Raw genomic sequence first — 26093 nt, forward strand, 5'->3', positions numbered from 1 at the left:
CTTGCTTCACTGAGTTGCATGGCAAGGAGACAGCAGAGGAGGAAGACATGTTCTAACTAATGCTACATATCACTATGGCTTGTGCTGTATCACTGTTGTTAGACCCGACAGCCTTAGGGTGGTCTTGCCCTCACCTTTTTGCTTGCCTCACTCCATTATTTTGATCTTGGTTTTGCTAGTTTTAGGACTGTGCACACTTTACAACTGCTGCCCAGAGCTAAAGTGCTCTCTCCGCTAAACATGGTTACATTGTCTCCCACCCAATTGGCATACTTAATTTACTTATAGGTATCTAGTAAAGTGTACTATATGTGCCCAGGACCTGTAAATGAAATGCTACTAGTGGGCCTGCAGCACTGATTGTGCCGCCCAGATAAGTAGCCCCTTACCCATGTATCAGGCCTGCCATTGCAATGCTTGTGTGTGCAGTTTTACTGCCACCTCGCCTTGGCATTTAGAGGGCTTTGACAAGCCTTAAACTCTCCTTTTATTACATATGTCACCCCTAAAGTAGGCTCTATGCGACCCGCAGGGCAAGGCACAGTGTATTTAGAAGTCTGGACATGTACTTTTAAGTTTTACTTGTCCTGGTAGTGAAAAACACCCAAAGTTGTTTTTCACTATGAGGAAGACTGTTCCCCTCATAGGCCAGCATTGGGATTTCCTTAATATACTTTTATGTTGTAATTCCTGATCAGAAAGGAGTAGTTACATCATGTTGCATATCTTTGGAATGGTAATGATAAATCCTCTTTACTGGAAAAGTTGGATTTAACATTACTATTATAGAAATGCCACTTTTAGAAAGTAGGGATTTCTCTGCTCTTACTGCCCTACGTGCCTTACAGCATGTCTCCAATCTATGTGTGATCTGTACTGGGTGACAGCTCCCTTTGTACATTCCAACCAGACAGCCATAAACACAGGACTCTTAACTGCATTTGTATTCATCAGCGTACTGATGGGTCTTCCTGGGAAGGAAGGGGAGAGGGACTCCCATTACACTTCAAAGGGTAGTGGCCTTACCCCACATAATGGCTGATTACCCCCACAGTTCTCCTGGTGGACAGGGTGAGGCTGAAAGGGCAAACCATATGCTTCAAAACCCCTCTTTGAAGTCTCCCGCATTTCAAAGGCACATTCGGTATAACCACTGTATCTCTCTGACACTTCTGGATCTGGAGTAGAACCTCTGTCTGAAGAACTGCTGTGCTACTCAAAGGACTCAATTGGCCTACTTTTCTGGAAGGACTGCTTTTCTGCTTGTTGCCCTGCTGCCTTCTGCTCTCTGACCCTGCTGGAAGGACTCTGCCTTTCCACCTGAGTGCCCCCAAAGTCACTACATTGCTCCACCAAAGGTACTGTCTCAGCGGGCCCTGTGTGGGTTTTGTAGCCAGCCTACCCTTCATCATGGTCAACCGTGATTTTGGATTTGTACCAGTCCCTCGCAAAGTAAAGTAAGCTTTAGGCTCATAGTGACTTCTAAGTACTGTTTTCACAATTAATCTTTAAAATACAAATCTCAACTTCCACTGGGTGGATTTGTGTTGTTTTGGCCTTGTATTACTCAGATAATATGCTCTATTTTTCTAACCTGGTGTGGAGTCATTTTGTGGTGTGTTCACTGTGTTACTGTATGAATTATTTCACAAATACTTTACACATTGCCTTCTAAGTTAAGCCTCCCTGCTCTGTGCCAAATGTCCAGAGAGTGAGCCTAGCATAATTTAGGGTGTGTTCTAGTCAGGGTAGGTCAGATACACATCCTAAATTAACTTGTGCTGACCCTCTGGTAGCTTGGCACAGAACAGACAGGTAAGAATATGCCAAATTTCTAAAAGTGGCATTTTCATAATTACAATATAAAATCCGACTTCACCGTCAGTTGTGATTTTAATTTGTGATTTGTGATTCCAAAGACACCAAACTTGGGGGTCCCATCTCTTCCCAATTGGAAATTACACTTATAAATTCACTCTAATGAGGCAATCCCAATGTTATCCTATGGGAGGGATAGACCTTGCAGTACTGAAAAACGAATTTAAGAGTTTTACACTACCTGCACATGTATAACTTAAAATTACATGGCCAACTGAAGTAGGTGGCAAAATCAGTGCTGCCGGCACATGTTGTGCACTTTATTAGGGGCTTATAAGTAAATTAAATATGTCTATTGTGGATAAGCCAATGTTGCCATGTTTTAAGCAGCGAGCACCTGCACTTTAGCACTGGGTTGCAGGGGTAACATGCCAAGGGTCTTAAAATCAGCAAAAACTGAGGTCAGCCAAACAGGCGGTCAGAAGGCAAAAAAGTTAGGGGTAACCAGACCAAGGATGCAAGTTCTAACAGTCCAACACATGTAACATTACTCCATTGTGATAATGGGGATAGCTTGGAGTAATGTTTCAGGCTTAGACACCTTTTTGACACAACATTATTAACATCACCTTACATTCAAACTTCTATGTGTGCAGCCTTATGCATTACATGTTGAAAGTGAACATTGAGGAGTAATATAAAAATATCAATGTATGATACTTAATTTGTGAATATGTGCACAGTCACAGTGTAACAAGTATTTCTGTGTATGGCGATACCTGACATTTAAAGCTATTCATGCATGTTTACATCCATGCTTCAGTAATGTAAAGAGAGGCTCCAAAAGCAGGTGTAATGTGTAAAGATATTTTACAATGGCTCGCAAGTCTTTAGCTATGTTCCACATACGCCATAATGCACATACCCAAAAGATGGTGAATCTGTTCACTTTGAAAGCCGGCAGCAATGTTGTGGTGCGTCGGGTGCAGCAGCACCTGTCGCACTTTCCACTGTCTGCCTAGCAGACAGTGAAAAGCATGATGGGGCCGGCAACTGACATGGTCGTAATGTGGCTGTCAGACTGCCACATTGGCAACGGTATGACTGCCAACACAGCCCTGGCAGTTATAAGACCTCCAGGGTCATAATGAGGAGCTGAGTGTGTTGCCATTGCTCAGTACATACCATTTGTATCTACTTCTCATACTCTTCACTTCCTTAACTAGTTTATGTATAAATTCCTAGGTGCAATGACTGATAATACATTCCATGTATTATAACATTTTTACTGATTTATGAGTAAGTAGACTAATCAAGACTATCACGTTATGTGTTTGTATTTTTTATGTATACTCCATGTATAGATTCACAATCAACGCCTATCAACTTTTTTAACTGTTGTGGCCATTGTACCTTACTCAAAAAATGAGGACCAGTATCACAGACATGCTATTCTGATGGTCACAGTTTGGCACAATATCAGCTTTTCTGCTGTAATGGCATTACATTTTCTGAAATTTGTCACCAGACAGTAAGTTGCTGTGTGTTACGTTCCTTTATTTAAGTATCGTAATACATCCACAGATTACACTTATTTGCTTTATTAATGATTCTGATGTCAGATATTGCAAAGTAACTACCACACACACACTTTAGTATCATGTATTTATCTAACTAGTCAGCTATGTGTACATGTTATTTTTCAAAAAATACTTGGGACAACCCATAGATTGACATTCACACAAACACAACACCATGACTTCATATATCATGTTTTTAAACATACATGTTTATCACAACTGTACACATAGCTAAAGGGTCTAGAATAATTTATATTTCATTAAGCAAAAAAAATGTCACTATACTACTTCATCTGGCACGGCCCTCAATTGAGTGCCCAATTTCATATTGTGATTTTTCATCCTCCTCATCCTAATGTGTAATTTTACAATCACAGTCCCATAGGATATTAGTCTTTGTACACATGTTGTACTATATTGCACTCACAGTAATTATTTTGTTCACCATTGGTGGTGAGTATAGCCATCTTCTGCCTGACTGATCCAGGGATCAAAACCTTGTGGGGTTTCCTAAATACAGAACTGTATCTCTTCTGACCATCAGTCTGGGCATTTATGAATGGAGGTCCATAATCCAATAATCCATGGCTGCAGCTCATTGTCTTGATCACCTGAAATAGGAATTTGAATTACATATTAGAATTAGGTGTTACCTTGAATGTGGATGCTGGGTTTCTCATAAGTGTTGAACAACTACGAAGCATGTGTACATTTAAGGATAACATTTAAGATGTTTATTTTAACATTTTGGAAAAAATGCCTGTTCTATGTTTTACGTATATGGTTCAGTGGCCTTTTTATCAGTGTAGGATGTAATAGCAATCAACATCCCTAGTTACATTGGACAACGGAAATTGATCATGTTTTGTGCAGTTGCAACATGACAAAAAGTATTAAGTTAAATTTACACATTACTGATTAAATGTTGGCTGTAGTTGATATGACACTCACAAAATAAGTCAAACTATGTTTCTGGTATCAGTAACTTCCACAATCACAGTCACACATGCATTGCTTTGGTTTATATACAAACACATACATACACTGAAACCAAAATCTTTATTGTAGCCTAAATACACATGTGTAATTTCAAAGCTTTTGCTTATTGGAACCATGAAACATTTTTACCATATTGCATTTTCATTCAATTTCCTTTGTTCATACAGCAGCATTATGTTTATGTATACTATATATTTAATGGAACCTATACCGAACATGGTTCATTCAATGTGGTAAAGTATTCAGTGCTGGATGCTTCATGAACTAGCTGTCATCTACACACGTCCCTATCACTTTGTTTATGTGTTTGTATGTAAATGTTTCTTATTTGTTTAAGTGCAAATTTTTTCATGGTACACAGGTTATGGCTTATTGTTACAAAGATATGTTACTTATTGAACAATGGAACAACTGTGAGCCTTAGTAAGTGAGAACTAAACCTTTATTTTTACTTTGTGTCTCGCAAGGTGCCAGGGATATGTGGGAAGTAGTTATGCGTTTGTTTGCACTCCAGATAAGAACCTTTTTTAGGTGATTCGAGTATTTTGTTTAGTTCACTTTCACACACGCCAGCATTCCTGTGAAGAGTTACATAACATCTGTGGATGTTAGTCTTTCCATAGGTTCACCATGGTCATTCTTATGCATTACCTCAGTATATGTCAGAAATTGCCACACTGGCAGTAGCTATTAACTTTGTTACTGCATTACTGGATGTGCATCACAGACATTGACATTAGATTGACATTACATTGGGACACAGATTTGGTACTCTTAGTAATTTTGTCTGCCTGTATATACTACCATCTGCAGCACACTTGGTAAAAGGATCAAATAATTCTGACTACTTATACATTTTTATTTTAATCTTCGCCCATTGTACATACACCCTTCTACATTGTTGGTAGACTTCTCATGGTGATTCAACTCATGGATTATTAGTTTATGACAATAATAATTATGCTGGTATTGTGGGTGTGTCCTCTCACATTGTAACATCACACTAAATATTACTTTGTTGGTTGTTCTGCACTGCATGTGACAGTAGGAAGATTGACGTACAATCATAGACAATTGGCTATCTGATTTGCTTCAGTGCAACCACTATATGTACATTCAACTACGTATTTTCCCTAACATTTTAAATATAACATGTATTTAAACTAAGAGCCATTGATTGATCAGTAACTGATTTCCAATCTTTCATTATCAAATCACTCATTGATGATACTGTGCCTATATATATAGGCAACATGGGCTCTTCCAGGGTACTTTGCCAGGAAAAATTGGTAAATAGTCTATGATGATCCACAATTGCCTGCATATTGATTGAGTAATTGTTCTTGCGATTTCTGAAAATGAATGCAGTAGCTGCAAGTGGCCCCAAATGCACATTTGTGCAGTCTATTGCACCAAGCATATGAGAAAATCCCACAATGTCATACAAACTTTGCTTGGTGGCTAATTGTTGTTTGCTGGTTTTAGTAAATGCCAGGTATTGCTGTGTAAGTTCAAAGATGGCATCCAACACACATTGCAGAAATGCAGCAAAGGCACGCTGTGATATGCCAGCCAATATTGCACTATTGCTCATCTTCTGGAATGATCCAGAGTCCAACAAGTGTAGGACTGCCATCAATTTAACATGTGGGGAATGTCATTGGTCCTTCTAGTTGTTGGTTGCAAGCTTCGAGAGATTTTTTCCAACAGCTCCAGGATGCTTTCCTTTTTCATTTTATATAACTGGATCATCTCCTTCTCCCTGCAATCAATTTGGGTGATCCTTTGTTGGATTATGTGCTCCTTCCTCCTTTTCTGTTACCTTTGTAGTCTCACAACAACTTCCAACTGAATTGCTAAATGCCTATCTTCATGGCTTGCCACAGAGTTTTGTAATGGAGGTCTTTTTATATTGATGCCCTTGCACATTTGGCTGTTCATGGCGATGCATAATATTCTGAGACATTTTCATTGTTGAGTTACACTGCGTGATGATGCATCACACAGTGGTAAACTGATAAATCACACTGCACTGCAGTTGCGTTGGATTTTGTGTGAGATCTCCTACCTTGCATGCATTTATTCCTGTGTGACAGAGGCAGACATAGCACAGCTCTTGCACCACACAAGTCTCTAAAAATGACACAAGAAGCCTCCTGCATCACTTGATAAATCTGACTTTAGGATTGCATTGCCCTTGGGTCACCCTGCACAAGGGCAACACAACCTTTTGATCAATCTGGCCCTGAATGTCAATGCAAATCAGGGAGTTCAAACATCCTTGCACTGAACAATTTATAGGATGGGAAAAGCATGTATTAACCCGGGATGAGGAATACTCATGTAGTTACATCTCATGTCTAAGTACCTTGGTACTAGACACTTTTTGCAATGGATAAAATGTATGCTCTAAATATGTTTTCTTACAATGGGTGCAAGTGAATAGTGACAGAGGCTTGAATTTCATCACACAATCCTATTATTTTCTCATAGACTAAAGTATTTTAACATGTTTAAATCATGGTCAAAATACAGGTCGTTTTCATTCTCGAGTGCTGCACATGAAGGGATAGCAATATATTTCACCAAACACTGTACTTAATTATACGTAACTTTGAGCCAGACATTGTTTGTTCCATAAACTCAAGATAATTAGTTTTGACTGATGTTTAGGCCCTGATACTCGATAATTCCTCTTCATTTATATATATATATATATATATATATATATATATATATACATATACAGGGAGTGCAGAATTATTAGGCAAATTAGTATTTTGACCACATCATCCTCTTTATGCATGTTGTCTTACTCCAAGCTGTATAGGCTCGAAAGCCTACTACCAATTAAGCATATTAGGTGATGTGCATCTCTGTAATGAGAAGGGGTGTGGTCTAATGACATCAACACCCTATATCAGGTGTGCATAATTATTAGGCAACTTCCTTTCCTTTGGCAAAATGGGTCAAAAGAAGGACTTGACAGGCTCAGAAAAGTCAAAAATAGTGAGATATCTTGCAGAGGGATGCAGCACTCTTAAAATTGCAAAGCTTCTGAAGCGTGATCATCGAACAATCAAGCGTTTCATTCAAAATAGTCAACAGGGTCGCAAGAAGGGTGTGGAAAAACCAAGGCGCAAAATAACTGCCCATGAACTGAGAAAAGTCAAGCGTGCAGCTGTCACGATGCCACTTGCCACCAGTTTGGCCATATTTCAGAGCTGCAACATCACTGGAGTGCCCAAAAGCACAAGGTGTGCAATACTCAGAGACATGGCCAAGGTAAGAAAGGCTGAAAGACGACCACCACTGAACAAGACACACAAGCTGAAACGTCAAGACTGGGCCAAGAAATATCTCAAGACTGATTTTTCTAAGGTTTTATGGACTGATGAAATGAGAGTGAGTCTTGATGGGCCAAATGGATGGGCCCGTGGCTGGATTGGTAAAGGGCAGAGAGCTCCAGTCCGACTCAGACGCCAGCAAGGTGGAGGTGGAGTACTGGTTTGGGCTGGTATCATCAAAGATGAGCTTGTGGGGCCTTTTCGGGTTGAGGATGGAGTCAAGCTCAACTCCCAGTCCTACTGCCAGTTCCTGGAAGACACCTTCTTCAAGCAGTGGTACAGGAAGAAGTCTGCATCCTTCAAGAAAAACATGATTTTCATGCAGGACAATGCTCCATCACACGCGTCCAAGTACTCCACAGCGTGGCTGGCAAGAAAGGGTATAAAAGAAGGAAATCTAATGACATGGCCTCCTTGTTCACCTGATCTGAACCCCATTGAGAACCTGTGGTCCATCATCAAATGTGAGATTTACAAGGAGGGAAAACAGTACACCTCTCTGAACAGTGTCTGGGAGGCTGTGGTTGCTGCTGCACGCAATGTTGATGGTGAACAGATCAAAACACTGACAGAATCCATGGATGGCAGGCTTTTGAGTGTCCTTGCAAAGAAAGGTGGCTATATTGGTCACTGATTTGTTTTTGTTTTGTTTTTGAATGTCAGAAATGTATATTTGTGAATGTTGAGATGTTATATTGGTTTCACTGGTAATGATAAATAATTGAAATGGGTATATATTTTTTTTTGTTAAGTTGCCTAATAATTATGCACAGTGATAGTCACCTGCACACACAGATATCCCCCTAACATAGCTAAAACTAAAAACAAACTAAAAACTACTTCAAAAAATATTCAGTTTTGATATTAATGAGTTTTTTGGGTTCATTGAGAACATGGTTGTTGTTCAATAATAAAATTAATCCTCAAAAATACAACTTGCCTAATAATTCTGCACTCCCTGTATATATATATATATATATATATAGATATATGTATCTTTCTTGCGCCCTTATGTATCTAAAAGAAGGTTATGTTAATGGGAGAGAGTTCAATTTTATTCAGAACATTACTCATGATTAAACAATCATAGTTAGAAGCGCAATAAACCTAAAACGGAAAAAATATACTCTCAGTATCTAACACATTTTGATTAGATCAAACCCCGGTCAAGAAAAAACCGAACATAAAAGAACTCACTCTTCCATCTCTAAAGCACTCATTTTATTCAAATTGTTTCTCCAACCACGCAGCTATAGAGAGAGCCCAATGATAAAATACATTTGAAAGCACAACAGACCAAAAGATGTATTTTTAGTAAATTGCTGCTACAGGCTCGAAAATAGGTAAATGCTACAAGCTGGTTCACTGCAGAATATTCTGACTAGAATGAGGTATCTGCTGACTGCTCTGTTATGTGGGATGGGTTCAAACAACCTTGCAAGGTCAAATTGTTACTTATGATATGGCTCATAGAAAAAGGAAAAAATAAACAGAGGGGTGAGAGGCAAAGAGTAACCGCACTCACGGAAAAACGAATTACAAACAACTCCTTGAATGTGTTAATGCGAAGGAGGATTGAAAGGAATATCATTATAAGGAAACATAATTACATTAAAATGCCTCTTTACAGAAATGCTACAAGGGGGAGGGGTGAATACTGCAATTTGTTTTTAGCCTGGTCAGTGAAGGAAAAACCAAAACATAATATAACTAAAAAATACCCAAGGAGAGTAATAAATATGTGAAAGTGTATAAAATGTTTGTATTATGAACAGTACTAAGCGTTTTAATACTAAAGAACATCTCTAAGGATATGCATATAGGGCCTGATTATGACTTTGGTGGATGGGATTACTCCGTCCCAAATGTGACAGATAACCCGCCCGCTGTATTAGGACTTCCATTATATCCTATGGAACTCATAAAACGGCAGGCGGGATTTCCTACACATTTGGGGCGGACTAATCCCCTCCGCCAAAGTTGTAATCAGGCCCTATTAATCCATTAACTCTACTAAATGACAATTATAAAATAAGTGCAAAATATTTGCCAATCCAAATAAATAAAACTGCAAACTCCTTGATCCACATAGATGAAAACTAATCTTTCGCTGGACAACATTTAAAACCCAATAGTAGCTACTTGATTGAAAGCATGGATATCGTCATCTACAAGAAAACACCAGCTGTGGTCAAGCTTTTGGATGCAAAAACATTTACCATACTGTACTCGGACAACCTGTTTTCGTTATTAAGCGCCTTCGCTTTTCACTGCCAGATCGGTACATACTGCTCGAATTCAATGGTGCTCTCACCAAGAGTGGCACAGTTGCATGTACTGCCTTACATATGTACCAAACACCCTTAAAGAGCCCAGGAGGCAGGGTGCAATATATTTAAGTTGCAGGCATAAGCTTATATGTATCTATAGCATAATTTCCATTAAGGTACACTATAAATTCAGGCAGGTCTATAGGATAACATGGAACTAAAGCCTGGGCAGACTTGGTTTGCTAGCTATATTATGGTAGCACCTATATATGTCGAGTTTGGTGTCAAACAAATTGCCTTTTCTCCCCCAACATGAATCTGGTGTTGAGGGATGGCTGGTATGAACCCAGGTGGCACGCTAGAGATTGTCCACCTGCTTGCCGCCATTCTTTGTGCTCTTTCCAGTCAGCCCACACTTTTTCCCATGCTTGCTGCACCAAGACAAGTGTCTGACCTCCTGCCAGGCAGTGTGGACGCTCCCAGAGGTCAGGGACGAAGGCTGAGGCAGGAAGGAGGTCATACCTCCTGCCTCATTGCCGGGCTATTGAATAGAGCCATCAGTACAGTGAGCTTCAAAGGCTTCTATGTCCCTAATAGCCATCTGCGCTGTACCCCAGTGAGGAAACAGCCCTCTCCCTGCCCCTAGGCATATTTGCTCATGGACAGTTGGGAAATTAAGTAAGCAAGGCTGTGCACACCCCCAGCAGGCTTGCCCCACGTCTAGGGTGAGCAGCCCAGGCTGTGCACTAAATTGTGATTTCTGTCATCCTAGGAGTGGTAGACTTGAGGGTTCTGGGTAGCTAACATGGTGACCTGTTCCATCGGATGTGGTCACCTGAGGGGTGGAGTTGCTGCAGGAGCTACCTGCTTATTGGTCAATAGGCTCCACACCCCTAACTTCCCTAAATCCAGGATTTAAGGGACACCCCTGACACTAGAACGTCAGATGTAATGGACTAACTTCAAAGGAGGAAAAAAAGGAGCTCTGCATTACCAACAACCGCACTCTGCAAAGAGGGATACTCTATCCCTGAGGCAACAGACTGGGAACTGCGTGAATGACCCTCATCCTTGGCTGCAACTCATCACTCCTGCCAGGAGGGACCACTGTGGGAGCCAGAATAACCCTCTGATTCCCTTGTACTAGGGGCACTAGTCCCCTTCAAACTGCAGGTAAAAAGATGCTCTGGAACAAAAGAATCACCAACCATCAGGCCCGCTGAGGGATTGACTGGATCCAGTTGGTGAAGTTAATTCAGGGAGTAGTAGTCCGGCTTTCCATGAAGTTGCAGGCTTCTATCATACTCCTCTGGACCTCCAGATGTCTCCAAAGCTATTTGCTATGCTTACCACTACCAAGGCATGTTGGTCACTAGCCCGGTAACTGACCCCTTAACTTGATTCTGCAACAGAAGTGCACTGCCCAGCACTTGTGACTTACATCAGCAGTGACCTCACAGCTGAGTGTTTGCATCCCCTTTGTCGCAGCAAAGCCTATTAGCCTATTAATGTATCTGTAAGTCCCTAGTAAAGTGCACTACCTGTGCCCAGAGCCTGTAAATTAAATGCTACTAGTGGGCCTGCAGCACTGATTGTGCCACCCACATAAGTAGCCCCTTAACCATGTCTCAGGCCTGCCATTACAAGGCCGGTGTGTGCAGTTTCACTGCCACTTCGACTTGGCATTTAAAACTAGCCTTAAACCTTCCTTTTTCTACATATAAGTCACCCCTAAGATAGGCCCTGGTAACCCATAGGGGAGGGTAGTATGTAGGTAAAAGGCAGGACATGTATGTATCTGTTTTACATGTCCTAGTAGTGAAAAGCTCCTAAATTTGTTTTCCACTTCTGTGAGAACTGCTCCTGTGATAGACTAGCATTAGGACTGCCCTCACATACTCTTAAGTGGTAGATTCCGATCTTGAAGTAGTAGCTATGTCTTGTTTAGTATTGCCAGACTAGTAATAGAAATTCTGCTTACTGGTGAAGTTGGAATTCATATTAACATTTCATATAAGCGACTTTTAGACAATGGGCATTTCTCTGCACTTACTGCCACCTGTACCTCTCAGCCTGTCTCCAAGCCACGTTTGCTCTGTGCTGGTTGACAGATCCCCTTGTGCATTCCATCCAGACAACCATAAACACAGGACACTCAGTCACATCTGCATTCATCTGCATACTGAATGCGTCTTCCTGGGCAGGAACGGTGGAGTGGCTCACACTTACACTTGAAAGGCCAGTGGCCTGCCCCCACACAAAACTGATAACCCCCCACAGGGATCCTGACAGACAGGTCTGGGCTGAAAGGGGAACTTGTGGACTTCAAAACCACTCTTTGATGTTTCCCCCACTTCACAGGCATTTTTGGGTTTATAAACTGGGTCTCTGACCCCAACAAATCAGCCATTTCTGGGCCTATACCTGCACCCTGTCAGAGGAGGTGCCTGGCTGGCCAAAGGACTCATCTGGACTGCTTTGCTGAGAAGGACTGCTGCTCTTCTTGTTGCCCTGCTTCCCTGCTGGCCTCTGGCTCTGGTGGAAGGACTCTGCCTTCCTCCTGAGGTACTCTCCAAGGGCTTGGATTGAGCTTGCCTCCTGTTTTTGAAGTCTCAGGGCCAAGAAACAAAGAATTCATCTCTTCAAGAAACTCCTTGTACCTCGAAAATCGACACAACGCCTGCAGAAAATCAATGCAAAGCCTGCATCGCGGCTGGGAAATCTCCGCACCGCCGACCAGAATGACGCAGCACCAACTTCCTGACAGAGAATTCGACACAGCGCCTGCCTCGCAATGGAAAATTCAACACATTGCCTACCAGATCAATGCAGCACCTGCTCCTTCTACCAGCGGGTCAAGGATTTTCAACACATCGTCCCTTGGTGTTAAAATACCCCCACATCACAGTGAGGCACCAAGACTGAACACCTGAAAAACAACGCAAACCCTTGCAGTCTGTGCCACACCGGAAAATCCCATGAAACACCTTATTTTTCCACGAATCTCCTCCTCTGCTTTCCTGTGCATCGTTATTTTTGACGCATGCCAGGTACTGTGTGTTACAAAGAAACAGCTTTTGATTTCTAAGGATTGAGACTCTTTTTAACCTTTAAAAGTGATATGTCAACTAATTGGATCTTTGTCGTTTTGACCTTAGTTTATTCAGATAAATATTATCTATTTTTCTAAACCTGTGTGGTGTATTTTTGTAGTGCCTTCACTGTGTTACTATAGGATTTATTGCACAATTACCTTGCACATTGCCTTCTAAGTTAAGTTAAGCTTGACTGCTCAGTGCCAAGCTGCCAGAGGGTGGGCACAGGAGAATTCGAATTGTGTTGTGACTTACCCTGACCAGGGTTTTGGTCCATACTTGGACAAGGGTGTAAACCTCTGCCAACTAGAGACCACATTTCTAACATGGTTCCTTTAAGTAAAGCCTGAAAGTTATTTGCCACACTATCAGGACTGAGCTAGGGATTTGCTAGTGTGAATCCAAGGACCATCTCTGGGGTTTTATGGGAGTATTACATGGTGAGGACTAACCCCCACACTACTTAATACTCCACTTTCCTATAAATAGAAATAAAAAGGGTTAAAGGGAGGCAGTTAGAGAGGAAAGGCAACAAACAGTAACAGGTAGAAGAACCGATTTATGATTTAAGAGAAAATGGGCCAGCCAGAATTTAGGAAGAAGGGAAAAAAATTCTCAGTGAAGTTAAAACTGATTTGTGTACTAAACGTGTACAGAAGTGGGAAACCGAGCCAGTTTATTTTGACAATAGATATTTTGGAGAGATAATGTTTTAATTTGTACTACACTGAGGTGTGCATTTCCGAAAAATGCAATTTTACACTAAATCGTTCATTTAATGGACATCTCCTTTTGCACAAGATTGTTTTAGGTGCTTTTCAATGGAATTACACAACTGGTTCGTACTGCACAGTCTTGCCCGAAAGTATAATTCTAAGAGGAACTTTTTACTTTCAATGAATCCAAACATTTTATAAATATTCCACAGAAACCCCAGACGGCATTATTAGAGTATGGTTAGACTAATGTGTGGATTAATTTTGGTAATAATATTATATTGATGAATATGTGACTAACTGAATGGCCACCATATTATGTATGGCTTATATTTTGCTTGTGCTAACTTAAGTTAATGGAATTATTCTGTTATTCTGTCTTCACAAGAGAGTGTGTTTCTTGACTAAACAAATTATAGAAATAAAAGTGTATTTAGTGACCTCTGCTGGACTGAAGTAGAAGCAGATGCAAGGTCATTGTGTAATGCAAACTGTATGAAATGTTTTCAATGTTTCTGTAGTTTGACTGACTTCATTGTTAGGGAAATGTTACTAATCTGTGTGTTTTTCTTCGAGGGTAAAGAGATGATATGAGAAGACAATTTTGTAATTGTTCTTTCTGTGACTTTGTATTCTTAGTGGAGTGGAAACAAAGGCTCCACAGATGAGGCGGAAGAAAAATAAGTCAAGAATATAAAATGTATTAGTTTAGATTTTGTCAATGGAGCAGTAGCCTTAAAAAAACTTGGTGTAGACTTATTTTGTATAATTTAGATATCTGTTATCTGTTTTCTAAATTTGTGGTACTTAAACTTTCACATGAAGACCAACATGTCGATGCTAATTAGAGGTCAGTGAGGGAGGCGTTTCTCACATGCTCATGATTTGTTTCTGAGATTACTTTGTTTATCATTATTCTCATGTATTCAATTGCTCAGATTCTATTGCTGTGGTTTTGTGTCATAACCATTGACATAATGTGTCTCTTTGCATTGATCAAACTCTGATATATGCTGCTTATGAATCAACCTTTGCTGTCTCTCTATATGTACCATTTGTGTTTGAGAATTATTTTTGTGACTTTACCGTTGTTAATATAGGGAAATACAATTGTTAACTTTTTAATAAACTGGTGTGGTTATTGAGGTTGAACTGTTTCACACATTTTATTTGTGATGTTTATGATGTATTTCGAATGACATTCCCTCAGAACAAATTTGGTTCGGTTCATCGACCTAGTGTGTGAAATCCACTATACAGTCTAGAATATAGCTAGGATTTCTCAGTGCTGACAATGTCAATGACACATCTAGTCATGTAAAAATATATTTTTATTTCACCATGCTGTTTGCTAAATCTATAATGTGGCATTGGACATGGAAAATATATACCCTAATTCACAGAATACCTGAGGGAAATTGTTATTGTTAAGGTTAGAGAAACCTTGTTTGCTGCTTGATGGGAGCCAGTAAAAACTTTGAAATGCTGTGGAGGAATTATGTGAATTATGTATAAAAGGTAATTTTACAGCTTGAAGATACAGTTATTAATATTTGATAGGATTGTGCAATACTGTGATTAGAAAGTAAGTTATTTTCTATTTGTATCATAATATGTTCTTTGGATGTAATTTTAAACCATTTGGCAGCTACAAATAAATTTAAAAAGTTACTTCTAACATTATTTGCCATAAAAAGTGACATGCACAGACATGCCAACTCTTTGCCGGTTGGCTGCCTCTTCATTTCATTTAGCTAGCACTGAGTGAGCGATGTCTGTAAGGTCCTGCTGTTAGTTATGAATGGGATTTGAGGTATGAGTAGATTTGTCACCGAGGTAGCCTCATACTGATTAGTCTCTGGCCATATTAAATAAATTAAGTGTTGCGATCTGCAGTAAGTGCCCTAAAAGGAACAATTTGAAATAAGCATATGAAAGTAACAGAATAGAACAATGACTGCTTCTGCAGGCAAGGCTCGAGTAAAATAATCTTTAGCATTTCTTTGTACTTTATCAAGAATGTAATGTTCATTATCACTGTTTAAAAAGCCCTCATAACCAAAGTCATATCACAGAAGGCTGTCGCAGGATGTGCAAGCATGCAATAGCATGTGACATTTGAGAGATAAGCCCCAAAAACAAAGGTGTAATGGCAGGACCTTTGTACCTGCAAATGTTTTCATATTATTACAAAGTATCTTACATAAAGCCATGTCATAGGGAACTATTGTAAGGTGAGCAAGAGGCCTGCTCACTCTGTCATGTTGGGAGGCCTTCACCTCTATATCCTAGATTGGGTGGCAGAACACCCACCCAATCTAGCATCCTCAACACTTTTGCGTGATGTCAGCTGAACACTGTTTTCTGCCGACTAGTTGAGCTTATTTTGCAAGTCAGAAAAAATCAGAAAGGTGGAGGACAGTACTTATTTTTGAAAGTTCAGATAACAAATAATGACCCTAAAAAAAAGTTTCTCCATGTGCATGTGGGCCAGTGATCATTTTTCTTGCCCAGATTGCATGCCTCACATGGTGGCCCCAGATGAAAAAATGTGTGTCACACAGCCTTCCTTAAGTAGGGCTGGACTTACAGTGCATTTACCCTGCAGCCCTGTGGTCTCCAGGCCGCTGCATAAAAGGTTTCGACAGTGAAGCTAGTTGTACCTTTTCCATATGAAACCCAGCAGTTCCTCCACTTCTTAAGGTGGAGAAAACTTGCTTTGTTGAGGGTTTATGGGTTTCCAGCTGATTCACGGAAGAACTTCCTGTGCATGAAACTCTAATGGAGGCCCATAGTCCCGATATTTACGTATCTCACATTGTAAGTCACATCCCCTTTTATTGCTTTCCTTTTTTGCCTCGTGAATATGATGTCCGAGGGGTCTGTACCCTTTCACCACAATCCAAATCCAGATTTTTATTTCTAAAGGACAAATAAACCTCATACAGGTAGAGGCGTAGCTTCATGGGGGGTGTTTGTGGTGTTACATCGCCCTAATGCATTTTCAGGTAAATAGTCGGGCACAGGTGCTTTCAGTTGGGTATGGTGAGGTGTCCGCTGGATTTCACAAGGATATTTTACAAAAGCACAGACAAAAACGCGCGCACACTCTCACTCTCTGCTGTGAAGTCTTGAAAAATGTTGATTATTTTGAAGAATATGGGGGTCATTATGACCCCGGCGGTAGGTGATAATGTGGCGGTAGTACCGCCAACAGGCTGGCGGTACATACCACCACAATATGACATTGGCAGGTTGGCTGCAGCCAACCCGCCAATTTACCATTCCTACCGCCATGGCAGTAGCAGCCGCCGGGCCGGAGATAACAATCTCCAGCCCGGCAGCCGCTATTGTACCGCCAGAGGCATTTTGAGCGTGCCTACCGCCATGGTTTTTGTGGCGTTAGCAACACCACGAAACCATGGCGGTAGGCCCTACCTGTGACACGGAACTCCTTCCCTGTCACTGGTAGGAGGCTCACCCACCCCCCCAAACACTCCCCAGATGCTCCCACCCCCTTCCATTCACGCTCCCACTTCCAATCCCCCACCTCCACCCATACACGCGCACTTGCAGACACTCACCACGCATACACACTCTCACTCTGGCATACACACATTCATTCACATACACATCTGTACACACATTCACACTGACATGCAGACACGCATTCATATTTACATTTGTACACGCATTCTCACACATGCAGACACCCACGTACACAACACTACACACACAGTCGCATTGACGCACACACTCACACATACATACACACAACCCCACACACAAACCCCCCAGCCCCAACCCCTGTCGGAAGTCCAACTTACCTGCATCTAGGGGTCTTCCGACAGGGAACGGGACGGGTGCTGCTACTGCCAGCAGCACCCGCCAGCAGAACACCGCCAGGCCGTATCATGTGTCATGATACGGCTGGCGGCGGTCTACTGGTGTGGCGCTGCTGGTGTTAGCAGCACAACCTTGCCACCATCCGCCAGTATGGCCACAGCCAGAATTCCGCCCTTCTTGTGGCTGAAATCCGCCTGTGGTCATAATTTGGTGAACGGATGGTAGCCGCTGCGACGGTCTTTTGGCGGCCGTCGCCCCGGCGGAAGGCGGCTTTTACAGCTAATGTTTAAATGAGGGCCTATGTGTTTTCTCTCACTTACTACCCAACAAATTTTCATTGGTCTCCCTTTCCACTGCCCCTTAATCCTCTCCTATGTGCCCTGCGTATCGTAATAATTTTGACTCAATATTTTTTTTAATCGAAGCAGAACTCAAATCAGTTTCAAATCGAAACATCCCAGTGCCCGATCATGATATACCCGTAAAAGGTTGCCTACTTGCAGAATTTGCACAGTAGTAAAGCGCAAATTGCGCCCAAATTGGAGTTGGTTATCTTGGAATGTTTGGTATGAACTGCCTTTTGGCATTTTGAAAATTTGTGTAAACTTAAGGCATTCGCAAAAGTGTATGCACTTAATTTAGAACAAAGTTGCCAATAAAACCCGTTTTGCTTAAAGTCAGGCTTTATTTATAATGCATTTTATTTTGCCTTTTTATTTATGAGTAGTGATTATGCTGTTTCCAAGCACAGTATTGCGTGCAAAGCATACCCTCAGTCATTCTGTAATTTCCTTGACTTTATTGGTTGCTATTGTGTTATTGAAAACTTTGTTTTAACATGGCATTTAAATCGAATTTGTATTTCTTGTAAAGAGTGTGTGGAAAAAATCCGTCATTTACATCATTTACCTGAACTGACAGACCAGTCCTCCAAGTAACAGTTTTTAAGTGAAAGGGAATTGTTTTCATGCTATTCGACAAATCAGCAAACTAATGTACTTTAGAACCTATAGAGTGAAGAGATTTACCTCAAACAGTCTTTTGGTGAGCTTTGGAAAGCAATTTTAACAATTATGTTATGGAAATAAAAAAAGTTATGGTGATATAATTTAGATGTTATGAAACTCCATCAAGGCAACTGTTGAATTATTGGAATACTATAGGCCCGATTCACAAAGGTTTGGGTGTGTTCGTGTGTCTTACACTTGTAATACTCTTGACCTACTCTTGAGTTTCATGAGTAAGTCAGTAGGAAGACAGAAGTAATTCTCACTACTTATTCTAGGAGCAGTACAAGACTAAGGGCCAGATGTAAGTAGAAAGCAAATTGCGAGTTGCAATATGCGAGTCCTTCCAACTCGCAAATTGCAACTCGCAATTTGATATGCAGAAAGGTGTCTCAAACACCTTCTGCGACTTGCTATGGGGTCGCAAAGACCCACCTCATTAATATTAATGAGGTGGGTCACAGTTTGCGACCCCATAGCGAGTCTGGGCACTCACGGGGATGGTGGCCTGCTGGAGAGAGCAGACCACCATGTCCGTGACTGCTTTTATATAAAGCAGTTTTTTTTTTCTATCTGCAGCCCGTTTTCCTTAAAGGAAAACGAGCTGCACTTAGAAAAAAATACCGAAACCTTTTGTTTCGGTTTTTTTCAGAGTAGGCAGTGGTCCATAGGACCACTGCCTGCTCTGAAAAAATATTTTTGTGAGCATTCACAAAGGGGAAGGGGTCCGATGGGGACCCCTTCCCGTTTGCGAATGAGTTACCATCCACTTCAAGTGGATGCTAACTGTGAGTTGATTTGCAACCGCTTTCGTGTTTGCAAATCAACTTACATCACGGTGCGAGTCGGAAGTAGGAAGGGAACACCCCTTCCTATTTGCGAGTCGGACAAACATTTTGCGAGTCGGTTCCGACTCGCAAAATGTGTTTCTGCATCGCGCGCAGGCATTAGCGCTTCGCAAATGGCGTTTTTCACCGTTTGCGATGCGCCAATGCCTTGTTACATCTGGCCCTAAATGATTCCTACTCACAGCCAAATCTGTCTGAAACTGATCCGGTGTTTGTATAAAAGAGCTACACTTTCTCTGTGCTGGTTTGTGTGAAAAAACTTACAAAGTAATGGGAGGAATGCTCGCTTTAATCTCAGCCACTGGCGATATCTCTTGGCCTTTTTCAAAACCATAGTCTTTGACAAAGTGTGCCATTCTAGGCACTGATCCGCCCTGTGCGAATCAGTCTTTGGCCTGCTGAAATAGGAATACTGCAGCCTGAACTGCCTAGATGTTGGTCCTATACTCACAGTGCCATAGGACTCTACCTATACCACACTGATGAGACCTAGGGCAATATGTACTAAAGCATTTTCCCAGAGACACAGAATGGGTAAAACCCTTTGATACATCTGTCCCCTAATTAGGTAGAAACTGGTTGGGGGTTGTTTGTAGTTCCACCTGGAGGGGACCTGGCCTGGACATTCAGGCAAACCTGTTCTTCTTAGAGCAGGACCAAGACTGATTGATATAAGATGGGCCCCTCTCTAGAATGACACAGTGGGTGAAAACTGATGGTCTGTAATGTGAGCCTGAGAAACCGAATAATTCAAGCATTCCTTCCTTCACCTTGTTCTTTTTGCAGTAGATGTCTGTGAGGAAGGCATTTAGTAATCCCTAGATAATGGTTTCATAGAGACTATGCAATATCACTTGTAATGTGCATCTAAAAAGAATTGTGTTTTGTGTTCATATATTTTGAGTCACTGTCTGCTTATTGCATAGTTATTATATATTTGTTATATTATGGTGATCAGCATCTATTGAAGAATTCTTTGGATCGTTTGATTGGGAGGGACTGAGGGAGACCAGGCCAAGTGTTAGTATAATCGCACTATACTCCCTCCCATACAGAAGAATGCACCTCCATAGGGATCATGTACTAGGAGGTATGCTCTGATGCACAGTCTTGCAAATCATTGTAGAAGTGTCAGTGGATATCAGTGGGATTAATGCACAGCTCTTGTGTTCACCTGTTAGCAATGGCTATTAACTTCCTAGATATATTACCCCACAAGCTAGAAGTGGCCACATAGGCAAAGGGTTTTGCACACCTATGTGTATTTATGGGTATATGCACAGACATGTACAGTTCTTAATTTTGATGCTAGAGTCACTGAAGCATGATACATAGAGCTGTATTTAAGATGACAGAAAATCTATCAGTGTAGTGGACGTTCTGAAAAAACCCATACGTTTGTGGGTTTTAACAATTTTGCATGATCATTCTCACTCTGGAAGCACTTGAAAATTACTTTACAAAGAGTCTGAATAACCATTTTGTCATGCTGGAAATGAGTATGCAACTCCCCCATATTTCTTAGGGGTTCTCCTCAGGAAATGGGGTTCTCCGTAGGTAAAAATCATTCCCAGTGGGGATAAGAAAGTTAAATGCCAATGTATTTTTGTGATATGCAGTCAGACACATTGGGCAACAAATGTACAACCTTTGGGGGCCATATACAAGGGTAAACTTATACATAAGTAAATCTACACATATAAGTGTACTCTTACACTTTTGAGTAACTTTAATACTTTTGGCTATTCACCATTTTCAAGTGTGAACTTAATCAAAGGTTTAGACTAACATGTCTGTACCCTCTGAAACAGGGGGGAGAGCCAAAACCTAAAATTACTGCAGCTACAAAAGAGCAGTAGTAAGTCTAGTACCAGACATGACCAACCACTGATACTGCAACATCTTCTGATAGAAAGACAAGGACTTGAAATAGAAATTCAGTAGGAGACGCAGACTTATGATAGTAGTCCACAGGAAATATTGTTTAAAAAGTTGAATGCATTTTAACTTTTTAAATGTACATCAAACATGTGTTTAATTAAAAAGAATGTAGATAACATCTAAGATAAAATATTATTGAATGATAAAATATTTTAATAACCTTTAGAATTTACAAATAAATGGCACTTTAATTTGTAAAAGAAAAATTACATTAAGGGGGTCATTACAACCCTGGCGGACGGTGTTAAAGCGGCGGTAAGAACGCCAACAGGCTGGCAGTCTTTTTTTGAGTATTATGACCATGGCGGTTACCGCCATGGTCATCCGCTGCTTCTCCGTACCGCCCGCCAGGGCGGAGACGACCGCTGGGCTGGAGACCTGGGTCTTCAGCCCGGCGGCCGTTACAATACCGCCGCCGGTATTTTGACAAAGCTTACCGCCGTGGATTTCCAGCGGTAGGAACCGCCATGAAATCCATGGCGGTAAGCACTATCAGTGCCAGGGAATTCCTTCCCTGGCACTGATAGGGGTCTTTCCCACCCCCCACCCCGACTCCCTCCCCTACCCCCCCACCACACCTGTCACCCCCCAAAGGTGGCAGGGCCCCCCTCCCCACCCGACCCCCAACATTACCTTACACATACACACCTGACACGCACGCAGGCACCACCAACACACATACACGCACACACACCAACATACATGCCAACATCCACAAACACAGACACGCACACCCACATTCAAACATACACGCACACATCCATACAGTCATACCTACAGACATACACGCACTCATTCCCAAAACACGCAACACCCCAGCAAGCATACACGCACTCACACACCCTCCTACATACACAGACGCACACCCCCATGCACCCAAACAACACACAACACCACCCCACCCCCCTCCCCTAACGGACGATCGACTCACCTGTTCCGTCGATCCGCTGGGAGGGGACGGGAGCCATGGGGGCAGCTCCGCTGACACCACACCGCCACGCAGAATCACAGGACGTGATTAGCTGGGCGGTGTTCTGTTGGCGTGGCGGTGGAGGTGGAGCAACCTCCACTTCCCCGCCGCCTGCCAGTATGGCTGTTGGCGGCTCTCTGTCGGAAAAACGACAGAGGGCAGCCAACGGTCATAATACGCCGAGCGGCAAACCGCCACTACTGGCGTTCTTCCGCACGGCGGTCCCTCAGCGGTATTGCTAAAAGACCGCTGAGGTTGTAATGACCACCTAAGTCTATACATAACATTCTGTAATTGTATATATTTTTAATAATTATATATGAATACACTTTATTAAGTGGGATGTTTTAAAATAAATACATAAAAAAATGTTCATTTAATCTAATATATTTAAATTAGTTAAATATTTAATACAAAATGTACGATAAAGAGATTACTGCCCCTGTAACAGAGTATAGGGAAAATTCATTGAGGCCTGTGTGATCTACTTTGTATACCCTCTGCATGTTTTTTGCACAAAATGGGTGTGGGGTTGTTTCTTAGAAAGTGGAAGTGTTGCTATTATTCATGAAGCTGGAAGAAGGAGACTCAGACATTGAAGTGGGAAAAGCGAAGACAAGTCTCCTTTAGAAATTCAATTAGGCCGTTTGCTGAGCCAGGCATTGCTGATGAATATTCCTGATCCACTGCTATTTGGTTAATGGTAGTGGTGAAGGGTGAGACTGCGGATTCTGTTGTGCAAATTGAAAGGGACCTCTTAGGCAAGGCCTAGTCATTGGTTATTTCCTGATTACTCTTATAGTTTGGATGATAACAGCCAAGTGCAGAAAGCTCACACCTTTTTGTGCCTCTGTTGTGGGTGCTTCAGGTCGAAGACAACCCTGTGGTGAGAAGCACCATTGTACACAAAGGTAGTGTCTGGAGTGCACAATGAATAGGACACTTAAAAGGGAACCATCCCATGTAAAGTGTAGACAGTGGGTACACATTCCTGTCTGCTGCTACTGTATAATTGTGAGACTCTACTACTCACACGTTGTTCCAGCTCCAAGTTCTCTGCGACTAATGAAGGGAAGGCACCACAGAGTACTCAGAGGGGAAGCTGTGCAGCTGGAACTGGTGTCTGCCTGACATACAGCTTCCCAGAGGTGGGGGGGCATCACTTGAGTCTATCCCTTGCTCTATACCTGACTTGAAACACCTCAAAGCAATATGCCTTCTCTGAAAGGGAAGCAGGCTGTCATGCCTACAGGATGAGTGACTGTCCAGGAGTTGCAAGGGGCAGTGTGATCCTAGAGATGGTCGTGCTTCTACAGGAAGAGGACTGCAAAGAGTGAGTTGTGTAATCTGATGTTGGTGGTTTATAGTTTCCAGCAGTGGTTTCCAGTGGAAACTATAATGACTCAACATGATGATTCCTGAAGCCCAGGCTGTGATATGAGTCCTGCAGAGCATGAAGTAAGCCTTAATGCCCAGAAGAAGTGCAGCCTGTGCATTGCCTGAACTAAGCGGTATTGGCCAGAAGAATTTAGACAGGTGCTTGTCTTGTCAGTGACCTGTGTGTGGCCAATTGGAGATCAGCCTGAGGAAGGCAGCTCATTGAGGAGGAAATTGTCCTGTGCAGGGCTTCACCAATCCTGGAGCACCTGTCCATCTATTCCATGTGTGACCCAGTTTTTTATGGCGGCCACCTTCCCTGCCTGCAGAACCACTGATTACATTAATTAGAGACATACATCAGCAGTGCTGAGAACATACGTGCAGTACCTGCAGCCAATTAGGAAACTCTGATGGAAGTGCTGGTTTGTGCACTTTCCCTACCAAAAGTGGAAGCAGCAGGCACTCAGAAATAAACTTGTGTTGTTGAATAAATTACTGATATAACAAGGATGGTTATGTTTGAGTGACAGAACTAAGTTAGAGCTGAGGAACTGAACTGGGAGAAACTGAGTACAACTTAGAATAGAGTGAGAGATGTGCATCTAAGTCATATCATGCTATTGCTTTAATCCCTTGGAGAACAACCTAGACCATTAAGAATGGGGAAACCTGGGAGGAATAGCAGATGGAGACATGGACAGAAGTACATACCCAAGAGACTAAATTGCATATACTATGTGTATAGTTTTATGTTGTAGTGAAATTAAAGTAATTTTCTACCTTGAAAGTAAAGGACTGGGTGGGATGATTAATTATTGCACTGTTGTGTGATTGTTGATTCCTGGTCTATCTTCCTCCGGCTGTTCTGTCTAGGCTCTTTGTGATGTGATCAGATGGATGCATGAGATGCTAAGAGGATAATGTATGATATGTACGCATGGTGTGGATGTGTGCTGTGATCACGGCGTATTGGGAGAACTTGATTTCAAACATGCTCGAGTCAACAACGAGGAACAATGTTATCGGAGTGAGAGAAGTTAGATACGAGCTTTGTTATGCCCTGTTGATATGCTGCCACATTGACTAAAATGTTATTAAATGTGTAATGTTTGTGCACTACATAGACCAATATGGATGTATGTGTGTAATGAATGCTCTTGGCATTTGGTACTTACTGTTACTACAGATGACTATATAATAGTGCCACATACCCATATGCTACTTAATACGTAGGGTACTGCTGATTTTTGTATTTGTATTTTTGGTAAACAATAATAGGTAAAAAGGGCTTTTGTCTGCCTCCTGGAGGTATGGTACCCCTTTTCAGGCAATAACTCAAGTCCCTATTCTTCATGCAATACCTTATCAATGTGTGATACTTCACCTATCACTAGCCTGTGACCTCATTTCCCTAGTCCTTGCCTTGCACCATTTCTCTCTAAACCTGTAACTTTGGCTGCAGGCTCCTTCAAACCCCGCCTTACCCCTTTGCTATGCACATGCCACCTACCGTCACTGGCCAACCCCTTTTTAATATATTCACCTTGTGCACAGCATTATGTTGCTTTGTAGCTAAGTACCCCCTGTTAACCCACTTACATGCATACATACATGTCTGTGTTACCTTAGTGGTGGAGGTAAGTGCTGAAAAGGCAGTGAAGATGCATGTGAATACCCACAAGTCTACAACTTTGTTCGGTGTTGAGCACATTTTCACAAACCACATCTGAAGGATTTCTCTCTAATTCTTTATTCCATTGTCCCAAGGTTTCACTTCACTTATGAATAGATAATTCTGCACATGTCTACATTTTCAAATTAACTTTGTGCAAATTCAAAAAGTAGCAGGTAGTGATTTTGTGGCTCACACTACAGATTGTATGGGATTTGATGGCATCGGTTAGTGCTTAAATTGTGCCAAATAGCTTACAAGTATATAAGATATCTTATTGTGGTTACTGGTTTGTATGAAATAAAGATGAAACCAGTCAGACAACTTGTATTTTATTTTACTACTTATATTAGGCATGGTCTATTCTTAAGGGTGGAGATGCCCAGCAAAGGTCAGGCTGAAAGACACTCTTTATGTTCAGGTCAGTAAGGTAGGTGCCATACATGTGCTAAATGCACAGATGTCTGGCTACCTGAGCTGACCTTTGCTGGGCTGAGATTTCATAGCCCTGTGGGTATGACCTCCTCAGCCTGACAGAGTACCTCAAGGTACTCCCTCTCATGATGCGTGGGTGTGACACAGATAGACTCTTCAGTTTTAAGAC

This window comes from Pleurodeles waltl, chromosome 1_2 (assembly GCF_031143425.1).
Source record: "Pleurodeles waltl isolate 20211129_DDA chromosome 1_2, aPleWal1.hap1.20221129, whole genome shotgun sequence".
NCBI lineage: Eukaryota > Metazoa > Chordata > Amphibia > Caudata > Salamandridae > Pleurodeles > Pleurodeles waltl.